At 38.3% G+C, this 27,376-nt stretch overlaps 1 protein-coding gene and 1 long non-coding RNA gene across 3 annotated transcripts in view; both read right to left on the bottom strand.

The window, feature by feature from the left end:
* epha8 (eph receptor A8) overlaps positions 1-5,366 on the bottom strand; it is a 101,969-nt gene extending 96,603 nt beyond the window's left edge. The window contains exons 1-3 of one of the 2 annotated variants that reach the window (XM_079598309.1): positions 5,323-5,366; positions 4,936-5,013; positions 675-751 (exon numbers count right to left, since the gene is read on the bottom strand). The gene's annotated coding sequence lies outside the window, so the exon portion shown is untranslated. The remainder of the gene's footprint in view (positions 1-674; positions 752-4,935; positions 5,014-5,322) is intronic. The other variant, XM_079598310.1, reaches the window with a different exon arrangement.
* A 2,922-nt stretch (positions 5,367-8,288) lies between these two features.
* On the bottom strand, positions 8,289-17,661 carry LOC306990207. Its single transcript, XR_013795837.1, has 3 exons — positions 17,572-17,661; positions 11,379-11,813; positions 8,289-8,357 (listed from the first exon to the last, which is right to left on the bottom strand). It is a non-coding gene; the product is annotated as an uncharacterized lncRNA (long non-coding RNA).
* Positions 17,662-27,376: the final 9,715 nt, after the last annotated feature.

Raw genomic sequence — 27,376 nt, 5'->3', positions numbered from 1 at the left:
CCCTACAGCTTCGGAATAGATATTTGACAACACTGTCGAAAAACTCGTTGGCGATTCTCAGATACCAGAGGCTAGTAGATCAGCGACATCAAAGCAGACGGGACATTCTTTAAAACGTCTTTTTCATTCGGGTTCGAACAGCGCAAGGGAGCGCAATAATGACAGAATTTTAGCAGATTTTTTTGCCATAAAGCAATTCGTTACATCGCGAGACTTGATATCACGCGATACTCCCTGACGATGCGGCCGGCGGCCCGACGGCCCAAAGTTGCAAGTGTTTTTTTTGCGACCACCATTCAACCCGAAAAAAGTAATATAACCATTCCAATGACTCCGAAGTTAAGTTAAAAAAACTGCATAGTTCACCTTTAATAGCATTTTATAGAATGACCGCAAAACAATAGCTTTTTCCAGTAACAAGCAACTTTTTGAACGAAGGAAATAATCAAACACACAGCATTGCAAACTTTGGGAATCAGTTCGTTCAGACAGTTTATGTAAATGAATGGTTAAAAAAAATCAAAGATGAATTTAAATCCCTTGTGTGGGTGTGCGTGTGTTTAATAGTTTAATACTGTCACCCTATAAATATTTTTTAATTAAAAAGAAAAAAAAAAAGGTTCAAAGTACATTTTCTTCACTCCGTTGATATATACATAAACGGCTTCTCTTACCTTCAGTTGTTTGATTTGTTTTGGATGCAATTCCCAACTGTCCAGTTTCCATATCCGTCATCATAAAGGTGATGCACCTCGAGTAAGAAGATGATTAGGGGTTAATTATCACTTTATCAGAGGCAGAGACATGACATCTTGCTATGAAGTATGACCACTAAATGGCTTCCTAATTATGATTAATCACTCTGAGATGACAGTCGGGTTTCATATCCATTCATCCAGGTTAAGAAAGACAGTTTCAATTAGCTTTTTTAGGACAGAATCACACTTTTACTTTAACTAGTTATACTGATACAATTAACTGGGAAACTTTTAGATGGAGCACCATTGGGAGCTGCTCTCACTGAATTAGTGACACATGCTAAGGAGTGTTAACGGTAGGGTAGGTCATGTTCAGAGAGGCTAGCAATAGCAAGTTAGCTTTGAAAGCATAAGATCTCACCCTCCTTTCAGAGCGTCTCCAAAGCCACGCCTCCTCCAAAACACATGAACGCGTTCAGCAAGGGAGCAAACAAAAGCGCCATGACTACCTCACGTTTCAAAGCTCATAACATTACTATAATATTAAACATCAACAACTTAAAGAGCACTGATCTGTACCACCTGACTGCTGAAGATTCATTTCGGCGTTGATAGTGTTTCCATTGAAACGCATAAATTCGAGTAAATAGTCACGGGTTTCCATCTCCAAATTACGGTAGTTATGGCGTGAAGTAGTTATGGTAAGTTTGTTGTTTTGGTTCAGGAGGAACTGTAAAAGGCGGCTGCTGTTTCTGTTGCGGTGCTCAGTGACTGACATCTGTCTAACTCATAGCATGAAAAGCGCTGACGACGTGTGATGTGTGTCAGGTGTGCGGAGATATGGAAATAGGAGATCGTATCGGAACGAATACAATGATTGGACGAACATTTTATGGTCCTACACTTTCCACAGATGAGATATATATATACAATAATATATAAACACATTTAGACCACTTAACAGTGTTTGCTATCAGGATGTGAAGAGACTTTCAACCAGCATAACAAAATAAAATTCTGATATTACTAATATTACTAAATATTACTGACCAAACCTGAACAACCTAAGGCCAGATATCTACTTCACCCAAGTAAGCAAACTCAAACGAGAATGCTTGACCAATGCACTGCAAGCTCACATTATCCTTAAGGTGTTTGTGCTGCTGTTGTGATAAGCCTCAGCAAGGGGGCGATAGAGTTACCTCGGCTGCCAAGTAAATTGGATGTGTTATTGTTCATTTAGCTACATCTCATTGAAGGACACAAGCCATATCTAGTGGCCAGACTATCGGAGAGATTTGGGGATGGGGTTTCAAAACCACCTGGCAACCCGCCAGAAAACCCCAGCAACAGCATAGCAATTTTCAACATTCCCAAAAGAGTTAAAATTCAAAACACCATAGAAACTCCTTAGCAATGCTTTGAAAACCACCCACAACACCCTAGCATTGTGGTGGCACATTTCCATAGCTAAACACCATTTTACAGAAAAAAGAATACTTTCATTTTGGCCTCAGGCACTTCGAACCTTTATTCCCTGGATCAGAGATATCAGAAGCATCAACATGTTAGCACAGCTCATGTTTAAGACATTCAAGGGTGTATCAGAGGTTATCCGACTTGTTTCCTATTGATTGCGGCTCTCTAAAGACCCTGAGAGGATCTTAAACATGTGGACTCTTCAATAATGAGTCAAGCTATTTAAGCAGAAAGGGGGGCATGATGTTTCTGTTGTCTGAAGTAATTAGTCACTTGTTGTTGCCCATGTAGTTAGCAGCTGTAGCTACATTTTCACACAGTAAATGTCAGTGGCTTGTCCGAGCAAAAGCTGCCAACAAGAAATGCTAAAGTGTTGTGGTCAGTTGCCAGATGTTGTTGCCTATAGCGTTATAAATGGTTTTTATTGCATGTCTATGCAGTTGCTAGAGTGTTAGTGGGTTTCTTAGCCATTCAAGTCAAAGTCTCTATGACATTTCGATCTGGGATATGACTATAGATCCCTTCTTCAAAGCAAGGTGTCATGCATGCCCATAACCACCAGGGGCAACCGCAGGATTTCCTCTTTGGGTACAGAAACTGGACCAAGCACCAATCTAAAAATGCACAAAACTTTCTTAAAGGGATAGATCACATTAACATTTTTATTATTATTATTGAATTACCATAATGTTGTTCCAAACCTGTATGCGTTTCTTTCTTCTGTTGAACACAAAATATATTTTGAAGAATGTTGGTAGACAGTTGATGGTAGCCATTGACTTCCATTGTATTTTTTGTCCTACTATGGAAGTCAATGGCTACCGTTAAGTTTGATTACCAAGATTCTTTAAAATATCTTCTTTTTGTGTTTAACAGAAGAAATAAACTCATACAGGTTTGAAACAACTTTTAAATGATGACGAAATTTTCATTCTTGGGTGAACCATCCCTTTACTAGAATGCAATATTCAGGAAGCCAAACACTTAAACACGCAGCCGATATGATATGAACTTAGCATGGCTCCAAAAATATGTTTACGGCAGCATCATTAATTTGAGGAACTTGTTATCTCAGTCACATATGGCTGGAGCTGAGAGTCTGAGACTCAAAGACGCACGCTCAAACAAGCCTATATGCACATATATTATGCAAAATAATGGAAGAACAAAGTAAACAGACGCTATAGGTGACAGGAAGGACTTCATTAGGGAGGGATTTCTGCTGAGCTGACAGAGACACCCTGCTCTCTCTCATTCTCTCTTGCTGTCTTAAACTCACACACACATTTATGCTTCCCATTCTTGTGAGAAAAACAGTGGGAATGGGAAATGGGGGTGGACAAGGAGAGAGACAGAACAAGGCCCGTCACCACACAGCAGAGGCTTTTTGTCACTTTCAGAGGAGGCCTGTAAGCGAGCTAGTGGCAGTCACAGCGGTTGTGGGAGGCAGGGTGAGGGAAAGTTCATCTGGAGGCGCTCGGATCCAAACGCAGCTCCAGAGACACGGATTGACTCCAGGCTTTTGGCAGTGCGACAGCAGTTAGCGCGTAGCAGGCTAATACCGCGCGGTGCTTTTCACAGACCCTAATCTACACAACAACAGTGGTTAGGACAAAAACAACTCCAATATGAGTCATGTTTATACATATCCGTGCTGGTTTTGTTGCTTTGTTGCGCGTTATGGCTTATTTTTCATGTCTGTTTGAAGGAGGGTAGAGAGGAAACCTGGAGCGCTTAACCGCATGTCACGGCCAATTAAAGTGCGGCACTTTTGAGTGGTGAAACACTCGGCGGTCAATTTGAGTTCACTGCAACTATAGCTAGAATTTGCTTTTGCTTTTTAAAACACTGTAATGTGGTCATCTATACAGATAGAGTCCAAAATGAACCCTCCCCGCCAATGACAGGTGAATGGAGAAAAGCTACAATTCAAAAATATTCCTGACCGATCATGAAATTACCATATTCTTGAATCCATAAAATAATTTCTGTGGATTGCTTTACTTCACAATAGTTACAAAAAACAACAACAACAATAATTGGACGAAAAAATTCAGAATAATTATTTATTCACCCTCTTGTCATATCAAATCTATATGATTTAAAAAAAAAAAGAATGCTCAAGCTTCTCCTTTCCAAACAATGAAAGTAAATGCTTATTTTTACAACCAGGCAGCAAAAGTGACAAAATCACCATAAAAGTTCTTTTGTTTTTAAAATATGCTCAAAAAAATATATATAATAGTGTATGTTCACTGTTTACAAGTTTAGAAGTGGTACGTTTTTTTAATGTGTATTATGCTCATCAAGGCGGCATTTATTTGATCATAAACACAGTAAAACATATTGTGAAATATTATTTCAATTGAAAATAAGTTTTCTATTTGAATATATTTTCAAATGTAATTTATTCCTGTGATGATAAGCTGAATTTTCAACATCATTACATCATTTCAGCATCATTCTTTCAAAAAAAAAAAAAAAAGTATTATTGTCAATGTTGAAAACATTTATTTTTGTTTTGTGGAAACCGTGATACTTTTTTCAGGATTCTATGATGAATAGAAAGTTCAAAACAAAAGCATTTATTTGAAATGTGAACATTATAAATGTCTTTACTGTCACTTTTGATCAATTTAAGGCATCCTAGCTGAATAAAAGTATTAATAATTTTAAAAGAAAAAATTTACTGACCCCAAATTTTTGAACAGTATGTATAATATAAATATAATTTAGGACATAAATCCCACTTTCATACCTTCTTTTTGTTCCTCATATGTCTTTTTGATGCTTTAATACAAAGGGATATCCCACAAATGTGTCACTACATGGAATTCTGGAAGGAGGAAAAACAGATACAACAATTGACAATTAAAACGTGTAATGCTTGCAACCTCAAATATTACAAGTTAGCAGCCAACAGGCGAGTAAATAAAACAGCGGTTTCATGCCAACGTTTCCGAGTGCCTACAGCTATAACTATCGCTGTGAATAGGTTCGTGCTAGCATATCTAAACAGCCCCAGAGCTAAAAATGAAGTTGAGATGTTGACATGCAGGGAATTCTCAGAGGGCCGGTCATTTAAAATACTGTTTCACGCAACTCAGAGTTTGCCATCATCCTTCATCAAAAACAAATTATTAACCTTTAGAAACTAGCGCGGCTGGCAGACATTCCCGAGTTCACTCCAGGCTGCAATATCTGCCAAAACTCGGCTGAAAATACACACAGGGACCATTTTCTTAACAGCTGGGAGTTCAATTAGCAGCTGATAAGCGAGCAGGGGTTGGACCCTCCAGTTTCCGATTCCTCATGAAAAGAGGAGCAGAGCGGGCCGACTCGGCACCGCAGGCCAGAATAGAAGAGTAATGTTCCTCCGCGCACAGCTGCTAACTGACAACAAAGGACTTGTCATCATGATTAATGGCTTGAGGAAGCCTCTCTTTGTTACCAGGGCAGCACTGTACTATGTTAAAGGCTATTAACGTGAGGAAAAGATGGGGAAATATAGAAAGGGAGGGGAAATTTATATATAAAAATCAGTACAGTGCGTGATTAAAGAGTAAAAGCGTCGGGAAGGGGGGAATCCGTGATGTGGTTTGCTGGAATTTTACCACACTGGCAATGTGTGGGGTGTATGACAAAGACCTATTTGTTGAAATCACTGCATATCGGTATTTGGGGTGATAGATACTGAAGGATGGAGATCTGTCATCTGCAGCTCTGGATTTAGGAGTTCCAGACGTTCTTTCTGTTCCACTTCATTCCACCAGCTCTAAATGAAAAGAACTATTTATGGAGGCCATGGTATGATGCACTGTCAGGTAAGTAAGAGTGAAACAAGCAACTTTTTTTACATTGATTTTTATGTCAGCTGAAAACAGAAAGGTTTAGGCTCTGATGTTGCCATGGTAACTAGAGGCAAAAATGCTTTCGGATTCACCTTCAATGATTGAGATCCTCCTGCCACGAAAGTTGGGCAGGTCTTTTGGTGGCAAAGAAAGCGTGCAGGTCACACTGGATTAAATATTTCAGACCCCACAATGAATAAGGGCAACATATGGCCACATACACACTACAGCTAAATTCAGTTGTCAATCAACCTTTAAGTGCCTAATCCCGTTCTGTACATACACAGTTCAGTAATTTACGGTATGACAACCACATTCTACAAACGGAATTGACGCCTGAAAAATGCAGGTAGTGACAACGGAATTTACAAAAATTCTAAGCAGTGTGTTCAGAACCGAACTAAACTACCAGTTGTTAAAGGGATAGTTCACCCAAAAATGAAAAGCCAGTCATTATTTAATCACCCTGATGTTGTTCCAAACCTGTAAGACTTTCGTTCATCTTCTAAACACAAATGAAGATCTTTTTGCTGAAATCTGAGAGCTTTCTGTCCCTCCATAGACAGCTACACAACTACCACTTTGACACTTCAAAAAATTCATAAAGAGATCGTAAAACTAATTCATAAGAATTGAGCGGTTTAGTCAAAATTTTCTGAAGAGACTCGATCGCTTTATATGATGAACAGAGCAAAAGAGACGGATTAAAACACCAGGTGTAAACGGGTATGTGCCTCGTCTGATCCGATCGACCACAACGCATCTTAACACCAGGTGAAAACAAGGCCTAAGAGTCTATACTTCAGTGAACTCCTGAGCAACATTTGAGCAATAAAATTTCTCTCTGGGTTCTTACTTTTCCTCACAACTTCTGACATACGTCATGCTCTCTCTTGAGAGCTGCGCTTTTCAATCTTGTCAGGACTAAGCTTTAATTCCACTTTCCTTAAGCAAATGACTAAAGGGATTTTTTGGCCTTAAGTAAATCTCGTCACGTCCAGTCGGCTAAAACACTGGCGTAATCAGTCAAATTCAGATGGCTTGTTTTTAACATCATGAAATATCTGACATATATGTCTTTCTCACAGCTATCTTCATTGCGTATTCAGTCCGGCGCGCGTCTGGCTTGCCATTTCCCTACAGCGCTCTGGCAGTCGTGGTCTGAAGGAGCGCCGACCCTGCCCTCGGAGCAGACAGCTTTCCCCTGACTGGGCCCACAAGGGACATCACTGCTGCGGTGTTTTAAGTGAGAGGAAAATGAGAACCTTAGACACAGTGTCACACGGCCCATGAACTATGGAATAGCCTCTGCACCGATAAGACAACCCTTTCCGACATGGGAATATTTGAGGAGTCTTTCATATGACAGGTCTAGTGGAACGCGGCCTTGAAGGGTCAAATGGAAAGATTTCACGCATGTTTATGCTGGACAGGTTGGAGCGCCATGCTAGGGGAACTCCGGTTATATTTCTGTTCTTCAAATCAAAGTGTTTGACAGCATGCAAGTTCAAACTTTAGCATGCACACTGGTCCAAAACAATTAGTTGGATCAGAAACATTGTTTGCGCGTCGGCTGCTCCTCCTCGGTGGCACGCGCGTGTCAGGATGGAGCTGAGCTGTCAGGGTTATTCTGAGAAACGTGGCTTGCGTCAGCTGGCACAGCTGAGACAGATGCGAGACTCATCCGTGTGATATCCATCTCCAGCGCCCAAAGCGCCATCCTCCAAATCTCTCACGAAAGCCTTTGAAGCAAGTCTTTGATGTCTCATCATTCTCTAATTACTTGCATTGTCATGGTTATCACTCATTAGACTCAACTGGGGTTGTTGAAGTGTTGAGTCTTTAATGGATACTTGCAGTTATGTGGCTTAATGGTTAAATCTTGGGGCCTGTGACATAAAAGTTGCAGGTTCGAATCACAGAAGGAATATTTCAGGCAGTGTTAACACATTTTTCAATTTCACTGTGCTACTTTTCATTGTTTTTCAATGTAAACGCACTAGACGCATGTATTTAACCATGAACTCGCATCTCGTGCACGTCACAATATTCTAAAAACACAGCGCTCAAATTCAACTTTAAAAAAAAGTCTTCTCTAGTCTAGATCTTGCTAGATCGTTTTCATGTTCATGATGTCTTGGGTAAAGCATGACTGTCCCTGTACCAATATCTTATAAATTACTTAGGAAAAGAAAGCGTTAAAAAATAGTTCATAGAAAAAAATGTACTCACCCTTATGTTGTTCCAAACCACAAACAATTTTTCTTCCATGGATGACAAAGGGAAGAGTGTCCATTCCAGACGGACAAATAGACAGATTTGATACCAACTTTGAAAATAATGGCAAAAATTAATAATTTACCTGCTGAAAATAATGCTTATAATAATAAATAATACAAAATGATGAAAACATGTCAAATTGCATAAAAACCAAATATTTAAAACAAAATTTTTTAAAACTAAATTTTTTAAAGACTGTTGAGGATGTTGCATTATGTATTCAATATATTTTTATTTCTAACGCACGTTAAAAAAATACCAAGAGTTGACCCAAGTGCTTTACAGACCATTGTGTGTGTGCACTGCAAATAGTGCCATAAAAGTAGCCCATATGACCCATGCACTCTTTTCTTTGTCTTCTGAAGTCATACAATAGGTTTGGAATAGGAAACGACAGAAATTTGTAGTTCAAAATCACTAAAAACATTTTGAAATAGTGATCAAGTTTGCTCATATTCAAGCTTACAGATCAGCTTCAAGCAACAAGCTCGAATGACGTGTGAACTATTCCTTTAAGTCTGCTAAACGAATAATAATAAAACCTTTAACTGGTTCCAGCAAGAACACCTGTAACGTTCAGGAGCTAAACTAATTTGAGAGTTATATTCAAGAAGGGCGGTAGGTAGCCGACAAACATCTTTGCTAAATGTATTTTGTTGGGGAGGCAGACAAAACTGTTGATCTGAGACGGCGCCAAGTTCTCATTAATACCATTATGTACGTAAACAGAGGAAGACAGAATAATGCTCAAGGTCTTGTGGGCAGGGATGGCGATAGCCAACATCATTTGGCAGATGGGGTGAGGTGATCTCACCAGCTGTTGCTGGCCCTTAAGCTGGCACGGAGACGAAACATTACATTATGGTCTGTTGGGGAGAATAAAGCTTAGATGCAGCACTCATGTTGAGTAATTGTGGAGTACCAGGTGTGAAAGTTGAGAAATCCTCGATATCATCATCTCGTGATTTCTAATGCAGCGTGAGATGATTATGCAGGTCGAATTATTATTCAAGGTTAAAAAGCATAAAATTGACCTGAATTTCAGTTCTCAATCTTCAGGTTAAAGTTGCATTTTGCGCTGTATGTGTGGATATAAGGAATGAGGATCGCTATTGAATATGCTTCCCCACTCGGGTCGCGCAGGAAAACAATTAAACCGGAATCGTCGTTTTAATTGTTTGCAGAGCGTTTAGCGCCAAAACCCTGAAAAGGAAAAGACCACGGCATGTTATGAATTCTCTGCCAAACGTTCTGCCATAATTAAAGCTGTCGAGTTGCAATTATTAGGACCTTTCTTCCCACCCTTCCCACGCTGCAAAAACAAAAAGATAAAGAAAAACCCCGGGCAGCCATAATCAGAACTTTTCTCAAATGTTGAAATTGCAAGTGGGAGAAAGGGGCCTAGTCGAGCACAGCGGACAAATGAAAGCTTTGCCCAGCTCTGAGGATGGGTGTTCCTAATCTTTCACAACAACGACCAGCTCTGACGATCTCTCTCTCCGTTTTAGAGCAGCTTATCTCTGTTCCCAGCACTAACGCAGAAGATAGGAGTCCGCCGGCTTCGACTACTGGAAGAGAAGGAACACAAAACCTCAGAGAGTGTATAAACATGCCGTGCATGGACTAGAAATTTGAATAGGTTACGTATATTATTGGACACACAGCAAATATATACCCAACTGTGTTTCTATGTTCGAGACGCAGGAGGTCAAAAACCCAACAACAACCCCAATAAACCAAAAGTACGCCAATGTGAAATCAAAATGAACCAATGAACCCGGTTTACAGTCTTAAAGCTGCACTATGTAATATTGACAGCTAGTGGTTCAACTGGGTCTGCACTCTACAGTTCAAATTCAAAATTGGAGAGTATTTTCCCCGCACCATCCTCCACAGACTCGACATGGGTTGCCAGATTGAGGACACGCAACAGATAGCGATCAGCTATTGTATACATGTGCAATGTTTTTATTGCAGAGGCTTTTTAGATCGGGTAGAATATGCAATCTCTGTCCCAGTTCATTTGCTGGCTTCCATCCCTGTGATTTCCGCCAACTGGCAACCCGGGGTGTCAAAACACTATTGGATAAATTGGCAGTGGGCGGGATCACAGAGACCAAAACAAAACAGACATTCGGTCACGGAACACATATTTCAAAGTAGAATAACTGGGTGTATTGTCTTCCAGAGAAACAAGTATATGAACTTAGCATGTTTCCTACATCTCTGCAAGCATATTATGGTATTTGTATGCTTTAGTACAGTCAAAAAAGAAAAAAAACATGGAGATCCTTTAATATGTGTTCCTGTTCTTATTGTACATGAATCAGCTGTGTATGTTATTCCAAAGTGAAAAATGCTTAACAAATTTTACCAACTTGTAAAACCAAGTCCCTGTATTTTTTTATATTCTGTTTCCCTTAAATACAAACCAGTATTTAGAGCATCATTTTTGCGGCTGACCTTATTGCGGATGCATTTGTAGTTTTTCTTTCCAGATGCAAAATGTATGGGAGGAGAGTATTTAAATGAAGCCATGGAAGGTGATTTACTAAGGTTTGTGCTAGTCAATTTACTGGTATTTACACCATTATTTACCGCCCCAAAAAAGCATCTCTTAAACCAGATGCTAATTTGCGCTCTTGGTAGATTGCATTGGTCATTATGGAAATTATACGGCTGCGTCTGTGTTCATTAATTTGCTCATCGTCAGTAGACACTCCCATCAGCGCTTTTACGGGATTGCGCTCTCACGCTAATTTACCCTGTTTAGTAAATCTGGCCCTATAGGAGAAACATAATACATATATCATTAAAATCATGTTGCGTTCATTCTGAAAAAACCTCAAGTCTTCCTTTGCAGATGCTATGCTTTGATAATTTGCGTATATTATTAAGCATCCAGATGTGTCCAAATACCCTTTGGGGCCACTGAGCACCAGATTACGGAAGTGATAAACACGGTTTATGTTGACTCTAAAAAAAACTATTGTTCATCCTTCACCTCATTGGCCTCAATCCGTTGCACAACTTGTGTCCTAAAGTGTTTAAAGCTGCTAGGAAAACTCACCATGATAGTGTCTGGGGTGCAGGCAGCCGCAGATCTCATGGATAGTGTTGGTTTCTCTGTCCATGCGTTCTTATCCCCAGTGCCAGATCACTGACAAGACCTGACACCCAGCTGATCACGGTGCCAGACAGTGACACACCAATGCTGTGAGTGCCACGGGTCTTTATTCTAGACGGGGGTCGTCCATTTAAGTGTTAAGGACTGTCAAAAGCACAGCACGACAATTACAGACCACTGCTTTTCTCTACGCCTGTATCAACTAGACTCTGACGTGCCCAGAGAGAGGCTTGCAATGATGGAAATGCGGTTCTGCTGCGGGACGTAGAACGAAATGACAGGGGATATTCACAGTGTGGAATCCTTTGGAGTCGTGTTGAACGATTCCCGTGGAGCTGAGATTGGAGATGGATTGCGGTAAACGAGCACAGGAGGTCTCTAGAAGTTAAGACAAACACAAATTCACCATATTCATGCATGCAAATGTTCTGCACATGAAATAACTATTCATAGGAAACCCCCAGCGCTGCAGGAATATTCAGCAGTATCAACATTTCTATATGTATCTCTGAATATCCTCAGCATATTTTTTCCTTCTTTTCATGTGTCCATAAGGAATTAATTGATAAGTGATAGTTCACTCAAAAATTAGAATTCTGTCATGATTTAGTCACCTCATGCCAATCTAAACCTGAATACATTTATCATAATAAATTATAATAGAAAAAAGCAGTATCAATCAACATGTCTTTACAGGTGCAACTCGAAAAATGTTAATATCGTGCAAAAGTTAATTTATTTCAGTAATTCAACATAAAAGGTTAAACTAATATATTATATAGACTCATTGCATGCCAAGTGAGATATTTCAAGCCTTTATTTGTTATAATTTTGATGATTATGGCTTACAGCTTATGAAAACCTTTTCACAATATTCTAATTTTGAATTTGGGGTTTTCATAAGCTGTAAGCCATAATCATCCAAATTATAACAAATAAAGGCTTGAAATATCTCACTTTTCATGTAATGAGTCCATATAATATATTATTTTAACCTTTTAAGTTGAATTACTGAAATAAATTAACTTTTCCACGATATTCAGATTATTCGAGTTTCACCTGTATGTAACCCTGATTATCAATATTTCTGTTAAATGTGTAAATAAAAGCTTTGTGTGTGTATATATATATATTTTATTTTATCAGACATTTTATCTATAAATTGCTGAATAAAAATGCATTATTAAATATATATATATATATATATATATATATATATATATATATATATATACATATATATACATATATATAATAAATTACCAATAATACAATTCTGTACACATTTTGAGATGATTTTTAGAAGTGAATTCATGCATCACAGCACTATAATGTACCATATAACAACAAAATTATATTTTAGTAATTTGTAAAGATTGCATTTAATAGTGTTCATTATTAGTGTTAATAAATAACAATAATAATTTAAAAATCAAATCATTGTCTATTTTAAAGATCAACTTTATGGAAGCATTAGATGATGGTAAAAGTAATCTAGATGTAAAAATATATGAAATGAGCAAGCACTATTAAATACCCAATTTGGCTCATATTTATCTTTTATTGACCAATGCATAAAACAAACCCTCAAATATCAGTGAATAACCAATACTAATACATCATGCATCTCTAGTTTAAATATTGCTCGGAAGAGATGGTCAATACAACCTGTAAATCATGAGAACATTTTGATTGGCGAGTGAACTGTTTCTTTAACACGTCGATACACCTGCTAATGATTCAGTTTCTGCAGGAATACGTGAGCGTCTATGATGTCTTACAAAACTAGAAGCACGCAGCAGTCATCTGAAGTGCATACACTCTCACTTTCAATGTGATTCCAGCACAGTTCATTAGTTCAGATTACATAACTATGCTAATGAGTAAATGGTTTTACCGCTGTAATTACACTACAGGGATTTGCGAGATAAAAAAGAATTATATAAAACCCAGAGCACGAAAGTTTAACATCTGCTCGATGAAATAATTAACCCGCAAGCTCTGTTTCTCTGTCGATGTGTCGTCTGAACCTTGGGGGAAAGGTTCTGTGTCAAACTCAGAGGATTCAAAGCCAGATTTTGTAATACTGGCTCCTTTTTGTAATCTTGTTTGTATTGTCTTTTCGTAGCCAGAAGCCAAAAGTTTGTCGAAGAGGAGAACTGAGGCGATGTGCTAAAGCAGACGACATTCAATTTGCAGGGAAACTGTGTTCCTTGGTCTATGTCCTTTGTTATCTCGGGGGCAATGTTTTTTTTCCACTTCATGAATTAAAAGGCAAGTCTTTAAATCAAATCTGTTCTTCCACAGCATATTGAGAATCTGAGGAACCGACCCTCGGGCGGGAAAATAAGTCTGGGTATAGCATGCCTGCTAACATATGCAACGTTCAGCTTACACACAACTGACAAGATCCAACACGCGACAGCGTACATTAAACACCTCGATGAAGATTGTACACCGGCAAGACTGATTACCTCCGGTTCGGGTTTGACAGGGGCAGCGTAAAGTTTCCAAATCCATGCATTAGTGCTTTAATGCTACCTCGCTGTACAGACCTGCTCAGCTTAGCCGTGTAAGACAGTACATCTTTCCTGTCCCGGGTTGACACACACTACTTTATTTTCTCTGGTTTTAGCTCATTTAGAAGTAACCCAAGGGCTATGAAAGTAATTATAAGCAATGATGAAGTCATCCTAGTCCATAAATTCTCAGAGAGATTCCGTATGAATTAATTGGTTTGTACAGCATTGATACTGCAGTATACTCTCGGGAGCCAGCATGCACAAAGCAAAGCGCTCACTGTTGCCCTCTTGTTATAAAGCCTATAAGCATTTGCTTAATTTTAGATGCTGTATCAGTAATGAATCGGGTTCACATTTCGGTCATTTGGCACCTGACGGACTGCTGGATTCGTTTCAGAATAATAATTGGCCAGGAAAAGATTAGAAAAAAACGGTGGAAAATGGCAGTAGGGAAAATATCAAGTCAAACATCATTAGCGATTTCCATCGAAGAGGTTTGATTTTTATATTCCAGCATTTTTTTTTTTCTGATGCCGTGACAAAATTGCTTGATGAAAACAACTCTTCATATTCCTTTAGAACCTGGAAATTTTTACGTGCATTGATTAATCATTCACACCAAGACCTGGGATGTGCACTACAAAATGTAAATAGGGTCTAGAATGTTGACAGCAAAAGAGGCATGCGAGGCAGTTTTTGTAATGATCCACAATTGCTTGATCTTTTATCTTTTATTATTTATCAAAACCCACTTAGATGAACCACAAATTAAACACACAGACCTTAAATGATTTAAGGTGATCAAGATCAAATACCTGCCATGGAAGAACTGACATGGAGTTCAACCACACTTTTTACCCCTTTACAACTAAGACTTTAGATGTACAAAGACGGTGCACTAGGGTGTGTTCCCATTTGTAGTTTGGTTCGTTTTTAGTCCTGGCCCGCTTAGCATTCACATTGGCATTTTTAACACAGAACCTAAAGGCATAGGGATGTTTACAACCTGATTGGTCAGCTTTTATTATGTATATTTTGCGACCGAATTTACTGAACATCCAAAACAATGCTGTGTTCTGGGCTAAATGCGCTCATTGTATGTGCGTAGCCTATATAATGATATTCTGACCAGCGGAGAACTCGTGAAGAGCTTATAAAATGTGTGAAGGAGTCAAAACAGCAGCAGGAATCCCTCTGTCACACACACACACACACACACACAGATCTGCTGCGAGGAGACGCGGTTCTGACGCCTGTACTGAACTGTGATGGGCAACATTCGCGACAATGATGTGAAAAAACATACGCTTGAGCATTCTGTCTTTTTAAGGGTCTCATCTGGTGACATCATGTCCCGTTTTTAGTTTGTTTACATGTCTTTGGTCCGTGTTGAGTTCATATTTCCTTCGAACCGCACCAGAGTTCGCTTGGAAATGGACCGAGACACATCTTTTCAGCGGTCGGTTTATTGCACACCAGGATTCAGATATCTGCGTTCACACTTATTCAAATGAGCCGCGCTAACAGAGCAATCGCAGCACGATTAATTTTAATCCAACCAAACATGCCAAGAGTGAACACACCCTAATATTAGAAATGAATGGGAGAAAGTGCAATGCACAATATAGAGGATTAAAGGGATAGTTCACTTTAAAATTAAAATTCTGTCATCATATACTCACCCTCAAGTTGTTTCAAACCTGTATGAATTTCTTTCTTCTGCTGAACACAAAGGAAGATATTTTGAAAAAAGTCAGTAACCAAACAGTTACCAGGTCCCATTGACTACCATAGTAGGGAAAAAAAATACTATGGAAGTCAATGGGACCTGGTAACTGTTTTGTTACTGACATTTTTCAAAATATCTTCCTTTGTGTTCAGCAGAAGAAAGAAATTCATACAGGTTTGAAACACCTTGAGGGTGAGTATATGATGACAGAATTTTCATTTTAAAGTGAACTATCCCTTCTAAATAAAAGAGCCAATTGATAAAGTTGTGGTGCCACTGCAGCTGTAGACATAAGCCCCTTTCACACAGCACGTTGATTAATTGCCGCGAAATTGTCAGAGTGCCTTCTGTGTGAACGCAAACACGTCCCGGGATCGATGCCGGGTTAGGGACCTAGTAACATTGCCGGGATCAGTCCCGGAACGCGCCCTGTGTGAACAAAAGCCAGGATCAATGCCGTAAGGGGTGTGTAGTGATGACGCACGTGCCATCGCGCGACTCTAGAAAGTTTGTGTTCGTCATCAACAAAGAAAGAACAAAAAAATGTCTGCAAACTGGAACGAAGCAGAGACCAGGAGCTCCTCACTATCCGCGCCGAAGCTGAGATCGCTCGCCAGCTTTGTGGAACGGCACGCGATGCGTTAGTGTACATGTTTGCGACGCGTACGTTACACGTCTCATCCTGACGTCACGTGTCTTTACGGGATCTTACCGGGATGTGTGAGAACGCACGAGTTGACAGATCCCGGAAAATCACTGTCAGTGTTTTGAGACGTGCTTATGACTGCACAAGCACATTAGCTGAAAAGTGCTAGCCTGGAAAACCCAGACCACTCTCAGTTGTAACTGAGTTAGGGTCTGGCAAAGCTCTCCATAGACAATTCATTTCCACAGGGGCGTCACCAACGGACGTCGGATAGATCTAAAACCAATCAGAGCGATGAATGACATGACGTATGCAGAGCGGCGGAGAAACATCTCGAGACTCTCAGCAATTCTCTGTTTGTGTTAACGAAAATGACAATTTTAAATCGCTTGAAACAGACGCGATAGCTGATTCGAACGAGTGATGTTGTGATGTTCCACGGCGGCATCCATCTTTGTAATGTACAAAATCTGCGTCACCGTCTCTGCTCTGTCGTCATCGTGTAAAGCCCGCCCCAACGTTTCTGATTGGTGCCGCGATTTCGACGGATTGGAAATGGGTTTCAATGGACTCTTTGCCAGACCCACTTGCAGAGCAAATCTAAATTTGCCGGAAGTGGTCTGGGTTTTCCCAGGCTAGAAAAGTGCACTTTTTTGTCATTATTAGATCGTTTAGGAAGAAATATTATGAGACAGTTGTGGTCAGTGTTGATTTCAAATATGAAATTGAATCGTAAGCTTGGTGAACTGATTTGAAGAATTTGATGTTTCCCCCATTTAAAGAGATAGAAGAAGCTGCACTGAAATAGCTGCCCTAGATCAAAGATGGCCGCCGAGTGAATGACTTGCCTCAAAGGGACTTTGGCTATGCATTCACACTGTCAGTTTTTGGGATTGACAGTTTTTTTTAAAGGTGTACAGTTAGTCTTGAAATGTCACGTTCACAGAACTTACAGTAGCATCTTGATTACAGTCTGTATGAACGTGCAACAGAAGTCAAGCCTGTATTCTCTTACCAGTAAACATAGCGACAATGACCAAAGTAATATCAAAGATGGCGACGTCTAAAAAGTCTTATCACTTTTGACACATCAAGAGTCCAATTGAGCATTTACCATCATCAATTATTAATATTATGAATCATAATTAATTAATTGAACCAACCCCAAACTATACAACATATACCTGATTTTGAATCTGGTGATAATGAAAGTAAAGACCTATTGAAATTAATACTTACCAGAAGTTTCCTTCCAAACCTCACCAGCTCATCTGTATTCTCTTCTTGAGCGACTTGTTTTGACAGCTTCACAGAACTGTGTCCAACTTGCATAAGAAAAAACAATAAACAACAGTAAATATCCACAGCAGTTATTATTCAAAATTATATATTAATTTAATTATTGTAATTATGTACATAGGGAAGCCCACTAAACCTCTGTATCACTGAGCAAAACACAAGCAAACAAAACAAAGTCTTTATGTTTTGTTAATTGACGGAAATTTATTTTATTATATTTATTTTCGATTTTGATCTGAGTACCAGGGACATGTTAGAAATATGAAATATAAATATATTAGTAGCAATTTAGCCGTTTGGATACAATGCTCAAACTTTGCACTTACATAAGTCTGATTGCTTAAAAAAATAATAACAGACTTAACCATCCAGGCTATTTGAAGTATCATCAAGATGCAAAAATGTCTGAATACTAGAGTGAGCGGCTTCTACTTATATTTTGAACAGTGTTATTTTAGTATAATTCAATTATGATACTATTATAGCTTTTATTCATATTTTGAATTAGTTTTTTATGTATATATTTTCTGTTTTCATTTAAATTTTAGTAATTTTCTTGTGTTTTTGTAGTGTTTATAGTGTCAATATAGTTTTTTTTTATTCATTTTTATTTTATTTTAAGTTATTTTATACATCAAGTTCAACTAAATAAAAATGTGAAATTTTGCAACCAGCTGAAAGAAAATAAGTTTACGTATTTCCGCAATTTTTCTGTATTTCTTTTTGTTTTGTTTTAGTTTCGGTTATCTAACCCTGATTTTAAATATCACCTACCCGGTACATAAATATAAGTGTATTCATCAACCGATTACAAGCAGGCACAAATGTGGCGGGTTCAAGTGTGTCTCCTATGAGCAGCGGTGGACACAGACGCCTTTAACACAAGTCAAAAGGACCAGCTCTTTTTTTCTCCCTTCTTCTCTGTGACTCACAGTTTCTTTTGCTGCGGTCTGCTCCCATCCATTTTTCAGGCCTGGCAGAGCTGGCGTGAGTCGGGCCTTGATGGACAGCCCGCAGCTCAGGACCCAACATTACCTGCTCTCTTTCTCCTGGAGCCATGGTGGAGGGAAGATAATTGACAGCAAGCCCTTTTTTATTTTTTCCCTGCTTTCTTTCCCTTCACACTTCTTGCAGCCCGGAAAGACATCCTCTGGTGGAATAAAAGTGAGCCTATCGAAATCCCAGCAGAGACCGCTTGTTATCTACTAACAAGATATCTTAACTGTGGATTGAGTGGTGTGTGGAGGGGGAAACTCTACGGGGGGACAGGAAGCTCTCGGAAACATTAAGATGTCTATGCGCTCAGTCTGGGCTCCGACTGTCTGCTATGGAGATGGAGTTATGCCCTAATGCATTACGCACGTGCCTGACAGATGGGTGAAAGGCAGCGAGTGAGATTTGAGCTTTTTATTGGGTCGTAGTTAGCAGGGTTTTTTTCATGTGTGGAACTGTAATTAAAAGTCATAGCAGAATATCATTCAGTCTCATTATTACTATAATTCAGCATCTTGTTACAGCATTCAAGCAGTGCTTTATAATATAATACATAAATAAATGATAATAGTACCGTGTGATGATAGAAATATGTCCGGCAGGAAAAAGGTCCATGTGGTCATCAGTGGACGTGAGATCTACAAAGAAATGTGGAAAAAACACGTTAATGTGGTACAATGTGTAAAAATATTCAACAATAGACATTTACACTTATCCATAAAACTATCAATTATACATACATTATATACATATACTAATAACAACTGAATAAATATATTAAACATTAAAGGGGGGGTACAATGGTGTTTCATGTATTCAGAGTTGTTTACAGTGTTAAAGAGATGGATTCTCATGCTAATAATGGGCAAAGTTTGAAAAGTTATTTTGAACGAATAACAGAAAATTTCTGTGCTGAAAATCATACTTCCGGATTGCAACACGTTTCGGCTGGTTTTTTTCTATCGTAGATCTAATGACGTAGACCAGAGTGGAACTCCTTATATGAGCATTGCTCTCGGAAAAGCGCGTTCACGCACACGTCGACCAGAGGAGAGAAAGACCGCGCTCATCGACGCGCTACTACCGGAAATCATCATCAGCAGCGCTAAGTAGGAATGGTTGATGTCAAGAATGTCTCCAAAAAAGTGTGTTTTGGGATGTGAGAGAAAGTTTACCTTGTTCAGCTTCCCAAAGAACCCAGTGTTACTGGAACAGTGGATGCAGTTTGTATTTCCAGGACAGCAAAGGAGTGTGGCAAGTGCGGTTTTGTGTTCTGGTCATTTCAGTGACGAATGTTTTATTAACAAGGCCCAGGTCGTCGCTGGATTTGCAAACCGGTTGCAATTAAAACCTGGCGCGGTCCCAGTGATAAAACACCCCATTCATGTAAGTACAACGGTATCAGATTTATTTCTTGTGCTGGAAATCCCCGCTTGACTCTATAGGTCCGCCCACGCCCAGAATCAAGGACCTCGGCTTTTTCCGGATAGAATCGGAAAAATTTATTTTTATTTTTATAAATATGATGAAACTAAAGACTTTTTGGAGATATGAAGGACGCACTATTACTCTATAGGTACTCAAGATTAACATGAGATTGACTGAAACTAAGTATTTTACCCCCCCTTTAACAATTACATATAATTGTTCGTTTGACTTTAAGCAAAAATAATTATATTTTGATATACTGTGGTGATTTTTGTTCATATTCCTCACCTCAAGGATGTTCTGTTACTAATGATGTTAAATTCGGTTTCATTCATTTCTTCCTGTATGTGTGTGTCCTGCACTGGAATTGAAAGCATCAGTGAAGAACAGAAAGTGTGGACTCACCGAGCTCCTCTAATGACTGTCTCGTCTGGGTCAGCCAACTGTTTCTTTGCCTTTCTAGTTTCTGCTCTTTCTCTGATCTGATAAAGCTTTGGCATATTAACCAGAGAAACCTTGAGGTTACAGTGGATGTGAAATCTATTTTTAAAGATGTGTGGGCAGAGATAGCTCCCTCTTAATTAAACCTGAGAGCACTCTTGTCCAGTTATTAACTTTGTTACGTATGAAACAACAGCTCTGTGAACCAGAGAGGAGCAAAAATCACTAAACAGTTTGCGCCAATTTAGCACATTGCATTTCAGTGCAAGACCATATGGCTACTGCTGATCTGTATGTATCTATGTGTATAATAAATCATTATCGTTGTGTTAAATAAGGCTCCACCTTTCTATTTCAACTTTATAATTAGGCCTACACATCATACATTAAACAATAACACATGGTATAATTCGGTGATAGGCTACTTTTGCGTCTTTTTAAAAATAGCTAACGTAATGCTGGTCGCTATTCACTGCCATTATATGGGTGAGCGCGAGCGGGACATTAAAATAATAATAATAATTCATAATTCCCCTTTTGTGATCCATAAAAGAAAGAAGGGACAACCCAGCTTGAGTAAATGATGACTTAATTTTCATTTTATAGTGAACTATCCCTTTAATGTATCTGGCGCGCGCACTCCAGCGAGACGATGACAAAAATGCTAAATGCTTTCTCGAATAATTACGGTCTCTTCAGCCCTGTGTGTTATCGACAAAGTTAGTTAGTTGAAGTTATTTTATATGTGTAGGTTGGTTCATGCCCAGTTTTGAAGGAGAAATGTCCCCATTTGAGCAACATTTAGTTTTGCGTCATTTTCGCTTCCGTAATCATAAATGTGAACCTTAACCGACAAGCTGTTTACCAATCGAGCTCGCTAGCTATTCTTGAGCCCAGCCTGAATACAGTAGTGACGGTTTCTTTTTATAGTTTACTCCTTCCCAGGCCTTCCTCCTCGACCCCACACATTTTTCTTGCACTTGTTCTAACAAGGTGTAGCACAAAATAGCCGTGCTGAGAGAATGGAGGAAACTCCCAGCGGGATCTAGCGTGTCCCAGCGGAGCCGTGGTGGAAGACGAACGTGCGCGTGCTCTGCGGAAGATGCACGTCGTCATCATTATATCAGAGTCAGCACCTAATCATGAGCAAGACATGAAAAATATCTGCCGTTCTTTTTTTGTGGAACAAGCGCCATCTTAAACAGAACATTAACATAAAGTTAAGCATAACAAAAGAAACTCAAAGCAGAAGTCAAACTACAGCACTGTATCAGGGTGTATTAAATAATAATCATTCAATGGAGACAACAGTGAAATTCACTTTTTACTCGTTATATTATTATCTGTACCTGTCTTTAACATCCATCCACTTGATAATAGCCTAAAGCAAGAAGCCACAAAATACTGTATTTTTCTTTTTTTAGGCATGTTGTGAACTAAACTCACCTTAAAGGGATAGTTCCCCCCAAAATGAAAATGATCCATAATTCTAGGTGTCCTAGAGTTTCTTCTTTCAGCCAAACACAATTTTCACAATTTTCAGAGTGATATTAAAAAATATCCTGGCTCTCTTTATAATAGGAGTGAATGGTACCTTAGGTTTTGAAGCCCAAAAAGCGTATCCATCCATCATAAAAGTAATCCATACGCCTCCAGGAGTTAATAAAGGCCTTCTGAAGTGAAGCGGTGAGTTTTTGTAAGACTTTATAAACTATAATCACTGGCTTCCGGTAACGGCCATATGCAGTAATTTGGGATAATTTTCCATACGTGGGATAATTTAAATATTTGGGTGAACTAATCTTTTAACCGTGGTAAAATCACTGTGTGACTTTCTATTGCTTCTACAAAATAGTAGGAACAGGTTTCAAAACCATGAAACTCAGAAGCCCATTTCTGCCTCAAAAAATACAGAAAGTTTTAGAAGAAACATCTCACATCTGCATGATCATTGATCATACAAACTAATGTTCAATAAATAATTTATAATTATTAAAATTAGTTGCATCAATAAAACTATTCCACCAAGGATGTTGATTCAGGATTTTGGATTTTAGTGCCAGAACTAATATACATAATCAGTACTTGATATCAAACCTCATAAGAGACACTTGAACACATAATCTCTGAGAGAAGAGTTGTTCTTTTGGATTTGAATTATTAACACTGACTCTCTCTCTCTCTCTCTAGTGATAATCAGCTATAAATAAGTCCAAAACGAGACTGCCACCCCCCAATGTAATCAGGACACATAATGGAAATATGTGTCTGAGATGATGCATTGTTAAATAGGCACTAATTCTGCACACACACAATAGACTGTACAAGGACAGATAAAAGGATTAAGGCTAGTTGTGGGTAAACAGGAAGAGCGCGATTGCTGCCGCCACCGTTGAGGACAGATCCCACAAGACTGTGTCGAATGTGTGCATGTGAGTGAGCGAAAGTAAGACGTCTGGAAAGAAAAGTCACAAATTACATCTCTTTACTATATCTTAATTAGTTCTCCTAAACAGTACTGAGATATAGCGCAGTTTTAGTATCTTGCGTCTCAAAATAAACCCTCTTAAAAGTTTCCTCAATCATATCTCACTGAGTTTGCAATCGAGATCTCATCAGTGACGGGGAGTCGATTCCTTCAACTCTGAAAAGCCTTAGAGACGGGGTCGCCGAACCGACTCTCAATGTCGAATCTGTTGATGTGTCTGAAATTGCTCACGTGTTCACTGACTTTCTAATAGTGCATGGCAGTTGAGTGCACTATATATCAGCAAGGACTGAATGAAATTAAGTGAGGAATCCGAACATTGACCAAAATGCATCAGAGAGATGGAGCTGTCGCAGAAATAACTTACTTTTACATAAACAAGTGACTTTTATTCTACATGTCGAAATAAATAATAGTCAAAGTGACTTAGTTTGTAATTATACATACCTCTGTTTCAGCATTGTAGTTTAATTTATGTTATATTAAAGTAATATAATACATATATTTCAACCAATTTGTGTTCATAATCATTAAACTACCCTAAATCATTACAAACTCACATCAAGAATAAACACATTAATAAGTCTTCATTATTGTGTGTAATTTTGTATGCATTTGACTTAAACAGCTCAAGCAGCTTTTTAGACAATGATCATGATCAGTGCATGAGATCCTCTCTTGTTTACTCAGTTCTGGCATAATATTCAACTATGGCTGTTTCTTGTTAGTTTTACCTCTATCGGCAACAGTAACGTCGTTGATTTCAAGGAAATGTCATCACTAAATTGGACTAATTTGGACAGTGTGTTGTTTTATTAAGGGGAATTTAAGCTTTGTGTCGAGAAAAACATGAATTAAGTGTGTAATAACGATCAGTCGGAGTCGACAGAAAAACCTGAAATCGAACAACCCTAGATCTCAAGTGTACTTATACTCACCAGTCCACTCGTTGTGTTTATAATCGCGCTCTTGGAAACTATTCAAACTCAAACTCTCGGGAAAAATGACACTGAAGTCATGCGAGCATTTCTTTCTGCAATAATCCAGACGCCAATGGAAAGTTGGGTTTTTGTCAAGGGAACTAGGAGGATATAAAAATACGTCATCACTGCAGCGCTCTATGTGAAGGTTATCTTCGCTGCTATCCGCATTCATAGCTCTATACTCTTATACTTTTTATAATTTTGTCATTTGCATGTACAATGCCCCAAAAACAATTGGTGTAGAAACAATTTTCACTCAGAAATGGCATGTTTAACAAACAATTATAAGGAAATAGGAAGTAACACATTCAATTGAATGTGACATTTTCAAGTAAAAAAAAAACAAAACAAAAAAAGTATTTTCTTAGACATAAAATGGTATTAACAAACTATGTTATGCCCGCAATGTGCTATATTTTCAAGTGAAACGGGATATTTAACAAAAAAAATAAGGTGTGATATTAAAGCGGATGACATGGGTGACGAGCTTAAAAGGAAAATTTTAGAAGAGGGCAAAAATATATACAGTATATTTCTCATTAAAAGAAAAGAAAAATGAATTGTGCACAAAAAAAGAAGGTAAAATGGGTCAAGTCTTAAAGAGTAACAAATTTGCAAGGAAATGAAAGCGCAAGGAAATGTCGTGCCTTTTTAAAGCTATACAGTCATTGCATGTACATGTGTGTGGATAGTTGTCCTCAAAAGTAGTTCAGTGCACAAGGCTGTTGAAATGAGTCTGTCTAGGAGAACTAGAGCAAGAGCAGTGTGTGTGTGTGTGTGTGTGTGTGTGTGTGTGTGTGTGTGTGTACGAGCGAGTGGCGTGAGACACACAGCCTCACTTGCTCTTAGCCGGGGCTTCCGTGACTTGCCCAGAAACCCCCTGCTGCGATGGAGACCGCGTGCTCCATTCAACAACATTAAAAAAGGATGAGCACCATGCTCGAATGGGGACCAGGGCACATTGATGGATAACTGCCTTTTAAGTGCTGCACGCGCGTTCACTCAAGTGCCCCTTTAGATCTATGTTACGACTGAGGCAAACTTATCTACTCGTCCAACAATCAAAACAATAGTAAACTTACTCACCCTCTCCAGTTTGACGTTGGCGGCTAAACTGGCTGTTGGACTAAAACCAGAATGAATGAATTTAAGAGGAACAATTTAAAGGAATGTATATATAATAATACATAATTATTATTATTATAATAAGGAATTATTATTATGATTATAATATATATATATATATATATATATATATAGGATCATAGTAACACTAAATAATGGAGAAATGGCGGCTAAAACATAAGCTTTACCATCACAGAAATAAATTACATTAAAAAAAGTGTATATATATATATATATATATATATATATATATATATATATATATATATATATATTTTTTTTTTTTTTTTTATGGAAGCTTATTCCCTGCAGGGAATAAAAAAGATAATTGCAACTGTATATCTCACAATTCGCAATACTTTTTTTATCCTCAGAATTATAAGATATAAAATCACAATAGCAAGAAAAAATTCCAAATTGTGTGATAAAAACAAAATCGCAATTACCTTTTTTTTTAAATGATGTGCAAGCTTCCATAGGTTTTAAATGTATTTTTGATCAAATAAATGCAGCCTTGCTGAACATAAGAGACAAAAATATTCAAATAAATGACCTCAAATCTTAGTGACCCCAAACTTTTGACTGATGTGAATATGTAAGGCAAAAACTCATGATTACAGTGTAAGTGAACAGAACGGCACAGAACAGTTCACTGGCACAGTGAATTCAGTTATCAACACTGCTACACCACTGTCTTGCATCGTTTTCACTATAAGTGCATTACTGTACACTGAATTTGTGCTTGTTTATGCAAACTGATGTATGAGTTGAAATTATTTTATGTGGTGTACTGAACAGTCTTTTAATTTAAACTTCAGGGAATCTGTGCATTGTGCCAATGAGGCTCATATTTAGCATATGAGCGGATCTTCCTTTAATTATGACCCATAATTTCCATATCAGCCCCCCTCCACCCACGCCCCCACCTGCCCCCTTTTCCCAATAAAAAGTCAGCAGTGTGATACTGACGTTTGGCATTTTAGCAGTGTTTACTGTTTCCTCCTGCATAATCTCCATCAGTTCACCTCCTGCGCAGTTCTCACAGATTCTTCCAGAATCTCGAACTAACATCTGACTGTCACGAGGGTGTTTATGAATCTAATAACCACGCTTTCTTTGGGTTGTTGCCACATTTATATATAGCTCAGGTGTTGGTAAGATTTAATGACAGAAATGCTTGACTTTATCACTGATGCAACCAAATGATTCACACTGTCTTACAGCGAACAGAACAGTTCATTCAAGAAAGAAAATTCTGTCATCGTTTACTCACCCTCATGTCATTTCAAACCTGCATGGATTTTGAAAACCATTTCAACAATAAGCTTTTGACTTTCGGCCTTCAAAAAGAACATGAAACCATACAATTATCAATAAAATAGTCCATGTGACTCATGCAAGTCTATTCCATATAAATATATACCCAAAAGACACAAGCTTCAATCAAAACATTTCACAAAAAAGTTTGTTTGAAAATGAAGCAATAAATATATTGTTCAAAATAAAGACAAAAAGTTTTGAAACTTTCTGATTGTCAAACTTTGTGGCACATGTTCATACAACAGTTCAAAAGTTTGGGTTGGTACATTTTTTTATCTTATGCTCACCAAGGCCAAATTTATATGATCAAAAATATAGTAAAAAAAAACAGTACAATTTAAAATAATTGAATTCTATTTGAATATATTTAAAAATGTAGTTTATTCCTGTGATCAAAGCTGAATTCTCAGCATCATTACTCTTCAGTGTCACATGATCCTTCAGAAATCATTCTAATGTGATGATTTGCTGCTCAAGAAACATTTTTGATTATTATCCATGTTGAAAACAGTTGTGTTGCTTAATATTTCTGTGGAAAGTGTGATATACTTTTAAAGTTATGAAAGTTACGAACACACACACACACACACACACACACACACACACACACAATAATATTGGCACATTTCCTTTAAATGCCATTTCTGCATTCATGACATTTAAGGCAGCATTCGGCAGCAGGGACACGCACGGTTTCTACACTAGTGCACTCAGAGGGAAGGAAACAACTTTTTGAGTGAGCCACCTTCCTTTCAGCACAAAATCTAAGTGACATGCAACACAGGAGTCTCGCACGTCAGTCTACTAGTACCCGTACCCTTGAGATGAATGTAGCTGGCATCATAAATGACTTATCAGGCTCCTCAGAATCTCTCACCCGCTGTGTCCATTGAGTTAAAGTTGCAATCCGTAGCTTTTTTCTCTTTGTCGCCATCTCTGTTCGAAATCTGTAACTGCAGTTATTCGC

Source organism: Phoxinus phoxinus, assembly GCF_949152265.1.
Source record: "Phoxinus phoxinus genome assembly, chromosome: 22".
NCBI lineage: Eukaryota > Metazoa > Chordata > Actinopteri > Cypriniformes > Leuciscidae > Phoxinus > Phoxinus phoxinus.
This window is presented reverse-complemented; position numbering and strand designations above follow the sequence as displayed.